At 41.6% G+C, this 5350-nt stretch overlaps 1 protein-coding gene across 1 annotated transcript in view; it reads right to left on the reverse strand.

The window, feature by feature from the left end:
* Window positions 1-3352, reverse strand: part of LOC130553692 (formin-J-like) — a 12445-nt gene extending 9093 nt beyond the window's left edge. The window contains exon 1 of the mRNA XM_057332812.1: window positions 3152-3352. The gene's annotated coding sequence lies outside the window, so the exon portion shown is untranslated. The remainder of the gene's footprint in view (window positions 1-3151) is intronic.
* Window positions 3353-5350: the final 1998 nt, after the last annotated feature.

A 5350-nucleotide genomic window follows, 5' to 3' on the forward strand; every position in this document is an offset into this window, starting at 1 on the left:
GCTGCAACAGCTGGCGGATTACATCACTGACACGGAGCAGCAACACCCGGATTCTCTTATTATTATTATTGGGGACTTTAACAGAGCAAACCTCTCCCGTGAGCTGCCAAAATACAGGCAGCATATCACATGCCCCACCAGAGACAGCAACATTCTGGATCACTGTTACACCACAATACGGGATGCATACCACTCTGTTCCCAGAGCAGCTCTGGGTCTCTCTGATCATTGCCTGGTTCATCTTCTTCCGACCTACAGACAGAAGCTTAAATCTGCCAAGCCTGTAGCAAGAACAGCAAAGAGATGGAGCAGCGAAACAGAGCGGGCCTTACAAGCCTGTTTCGACTGCACGGATTGGAGTGTCTTTGAAGCTGCAGCCACTGATCTGGATGAGTTAACTGACACAGTGACATCCTACATCAGCTTCTGTGAGGACATGTGTATTCCCACCAGGACTCGCTTAACATACAACAATGACAAACCATGGTTTACAATGAAACTGAGACAGCTTCGTCAGGCCAAAGAAGATGCTTACAGAAGTGGGGACAAAGTCTTGTATAATCAGGCCAAAAACACACTGACAAAGGAGATAAGAGCAGCTAAGAGAAGCTACTCTGAAAAGCTGAAGAACCAGTTTTCAGCCAACGACCCTGCATCAGTGTGGAAAGGCCTGAAAGACATTACCAACTACAAGCCATCATCCCCTCAGTCTATGGGTAATCAACGACTGGCTGACGACCTGAACGACTTCTATTGTCGTTTTGAAATGCAGAGTCTCACCCTTCACACCCGCCCTGACCCTATCTCTGCTATACCATTAACACCTCCTCTTGACATTCAACCTGCACTTAAGATCTGCGAAGAGGATGTTTGCCAGCTTTTCCGCAAACAAAAGATCAGAAAAGCACCAGGCCCAGACAATGTCTCACCCTCCTGCCTGAAAGTCTGTGCGGAGCAGCTGTCGCCCATCTTCACTAATATTTTTAACAGATCTTTGGAGCAGTGTGAAGTCCCTTCATGCTTCAAACGCTCCACCATCATCCCTGTACAGAAGAAACCCAAAATATCTGGACTTAATGACTACAGGCCTGTTGCTTTAACATCTGTGGTCATGAAGTCATTTGAGAGACTTGTACTGGCCCACCTGAAGGACATCACCAGACCACTTCTTGATCCCCTCCAGTTTGCTTACCGAGCAAACAGGTCTGTGGACGATGCAGTAAACATGGGACTGCATTACATCCTACAACACCTAGACAGACCAGGGACTTACGTCAGGATCCTGTTTGTAGACTTCAGCTCGGCCTTCAACACCATAATCCCAGACCTCCTCCTGCCCAAGCTTACCCAGCTCTCTGTGCCAACCTCTACCTGTCAGTGGATTATTAACTTCCTGTCGAACAGGCAGCAGCTAGTGAGGTTGGGAAAATTTAAATCCAGCACATGTACCATCAGCACCGGAGCTCCTCAAGGATGTGTTCTTTCTCCACTGCTATATTCACTCTACACAAACGAATGCACCTCTACAGACCCTTCTGTCAAACTCCTGAAGTTTGCAGATGACACCACAGTCATTGGCCTTATTCAAGACGGTGATGAATCTGCCTACAGAAAGGAGGTTGCTCAGCTGGCTGCCTGGTGTAGTCAAAACAACCTAGAGCTGAATGCATTCAAGACAGTGGAGATGATAGTGGATTTCAGAAGGAACCCTCCATCACTTCCTCCCCTCACCATCCTGGACAGCACTGTGGATACTGTGGAGTCATTCAGGTTCCTGGGCTCCACCATCTCTCAGGACCTGAAGTGGGAGTCCCACATAGACTCCATTGTAAAGAAGGCCCAGCAGAGGTTATACTTCCTCCGTCAATTGAGGAAGTTCAACCTACCACAGGAGCTACTGACCCAGTTCTACTCAGTGGTCATCGAATCTGTTCTGTGCACTTCAATTACTGTTTGGTATGGCTCGGCCACCAAATCAGACCTACGAAGACTACAACGGACAGTTCGTAGTGCTGAGAAAATTATTGGTGCTCCTCTGCCCACACTTCAGGACCTGTACGATTCCAGAGTGAAAAACAGGGCAAGAAAAATCATCATTGACTCCACACACCCAGCACACAAACTCTTTGATCTGCTGCCCTCTGGCCGGCGCTTTAGAGCACCAAACACCAGGACTTCCAGACACAGAAGCAGCTTCTTCCCCCAGGCAATCTCCCTCCTAAACAGATAACTGCTCCTTAAGAGCAATATTCCACTTCCACTACTCCTATAGTGTGCACTACTGTGCCTTATTATATCTACATCTTATGTATACATGTATATAACACTACCTCTACTTACTAAATTATCCATTTGCACAAGTGTACATACAATCTGTTAATATGTTTATTCTACTATATACTACCCGGTACAATGTCTCTTATATGTTATTATCCCCCATTTTCTGTAAAATAGTCTTTATTTTATATATGCACAATTTAGAATCTTTTAGACTGTAAATCGTATTATATTGTATTGTCATTGTGTTAAATGTCTGTACTAGAAGCTTCCAACACCAAAGAAAATTCCTTGTGTGTGCAAGCACACTTGGCAATAAAGCTCTTCTGATTCTGATAAATGATTGGGCCAGATCTTAAGTGACATCATTGTGAGAGGCGCCAAAGCACGAAGTAATCTAGTTATGGGTCGAGTAATATTGAACAAAAATATTCAGGCTGCAGTTTAAGTAAAACATTCAAGTAGCTCTTTGAAACACATTTCAATGTGTACACGGCTATGCTTTATGGTAGTTAGATTTCATCAGGCAAGGTTTTGAATATAAGGCTACATTGACCGAAAGCCTAAGGAAAACAGACTATAGGCTACCATTTACAACACTGTGGGAAAAGCTGTTCTCTTTTTACGAACCTCGTAAATGTGGTTGATTTTCAATAACAAACACGTACACCTCCGCCTATGGCAGACGAATTAAGATATAATAAGCGAAAAGAAAACCGTTGCATTGGAAATAAAAACAAAATCGGTTACACACAAATATAACCGGCATACGCAATGAAGCGCATGTAGGCTATGCTTATAGCCATAATAATCATTGGTTACGATATACGCGAGCAATGATAACGAGCAAAAATGCGACAGATCGAGTACTCACAATTTCATCAGTATAACGATGAATGTTTCCGGTGTAAACTGGTGATTTATCCGTTGTTAGAGTCGACGTTCCAAGGTTGTAAATAGGGTTGTAGGCTATGGATAGGTGTGTCCTCGGAGGGGTATATGGGAGTCTGGTCGAGTTAACTCTACCCCTGTGTGTTGCGTGCTGACATACCGCCCTGGGCACATTCCGCCGCCTTTGTCTGCACGAACTTGTTCTTAATGCATACAAATCAGAAGATGTGGATTTTGTGTGTACGTTTGGGATGAGTATGGAACGAACTGTCTATATCATTGCATTTGAGGATCGTATTCATTCGTTTTAATGTTGAATAAGTTATTCTTTATACAAACGGCGGCCTATGCGGCAATTAAGAACTGCCTTTTTTATCTTGCTTTAGATACGGTAGGCCTATATGAAAACTTGCTTTGTTTGCAAAGACAGATTTTTTGTATAAATGATGCCGTCTTTAAATGCATTAGTAAACTGAGTTAGTGGATAGATTTTCATATTTTTTTACTCAAACATACTCAAATATGGGGGTTGGGATAAATTGAGCTGTTTATATTCGGCGTTCAGCTGTTCCTTCTATATTTGACTCAACTGGGCATATTCATAGTACCAGAGCACAGCCAGAGACAGACCACAATCCATAAACAAACGCAACCAAGGGCGGGGCTAGAAAAACCCCGCCCTTCCCAGCATGCATCAGTCACGTAAATGTGCATTGTGCACAAATGCAAAACATCTGCAGAATCGGAAAGCCCAAAGCAGTGCCCCAGTTCCAACACAAGTGCCCCCTCACATGGCCACCAACCCCAACCCAACAACCAGTTGGGGCGGAGCTAACATTTCAGTATCCCCAATAACCGTAATGAGCATCAACTTTCACCTCCATTCCGAGGCTGTGCTCTGAGCTCTCTGTGTCTTTGCAGATATATGCGACTGACAAATGCTGTATGGAAATACTTTACGTTTTGATCTTCATTAACATTATGTATGTTAAACTGTCTTTGTCTGAATTGTTTTTGATGTGTAGGCGTTAGTTTTGTATTGTTTGTATTGTAATGTGATCAACGTTTGCATAAGTAGTAGATGGGTTAGGAAAGTAACATTTAACATTTTAATTATATTTTGCTAAAATTAACGATATGACTCGAAAAAAGATTCGTTCATTTTGCTGAACGAGACTCAAAGGTTCGAGTCAGTAAAATGATCCGAACTTCCCATCACCACGAGCGTCTCAGCTCATACCACAGTGTCTCTTAACCTATAAAATTAAAATGTTCTTTGTTTTTCCACTTTAGAAAATGTCAACTACCGACTAACTGTATCTCCAACAAACACGAAGAAGCACCACACCATTTAAACCAGAAAAGAATATGTTTTCAACTGTGCCCGTTTTGTAAGTTTACAAACAGTGTCTCATGTGGTACAGATCCATATGCGTGGATGACATTTGGAAACTGTACAAATAAAACGCGGGTTTTGTAGCCTGTTTGGAAATAACACATCTGTAAAAGATGGAGAAAACATCACCTTCTTTAACATTTTACACCCGTTTTTTTGTTCACGTTTTTTCACATTACTCCTATTTAAGGCAAGGACATTACATTTATTGACAACACTGTGACCGTATGCTGTGTTTATTAATAATATGCGTTGTTATAAAACCGTAAACCATTTACATTTTTTACATTTAAATTTATGCATTTAGCAGAATCCATAGCTTATCCAAGCTATACGTTTTTATCAGTTTGTGTGTTCATGTTATCGAACCCACGATCTTTTGCTCAACCACTACTGTGCCACAGAAAATCCTGTTAACTACGTATGTAGTATGAATGCAATATCAGCGTTATTCATGATCACAAGGAATATAATAATAATTTCCATCTGCCCCTATTTTAATTCTGCATCTATTTATTTGTGTATCATAACTTACAGTATTGAGCCAAAAACTGAAATTTGGCTAGACACAGAAGCAGAAGTTGCTGTCAAATGCAGATTCCTAGATGGAGAACATATGAAGAGTTTGGAAGTCCGTTTTTAAATTTCAAAAATCACGTGTTTTTTGTGCATTCCAATTAATATCAATCAAACTGCAGTTGGTTTGTTTTGATTTAAGCCATACTAACTCAAAAAATACAGCTAACTAACACAATAAAACACAATAAAAACATGATAACATAATAA

Source organism: Triplophysa rosa, linkage group LG4, assembly GCF_024868665.1.
Source record: "Triplophysa rosa linkage group LG4, Trosa_1v2, whole genome shotgun sequence".
NCBI lineage: Eukaryota > Metazoa > Chordata > Actinopteri > Cypriniformes > Nemacheilidae > Triplophysa > Triplophysa rosa.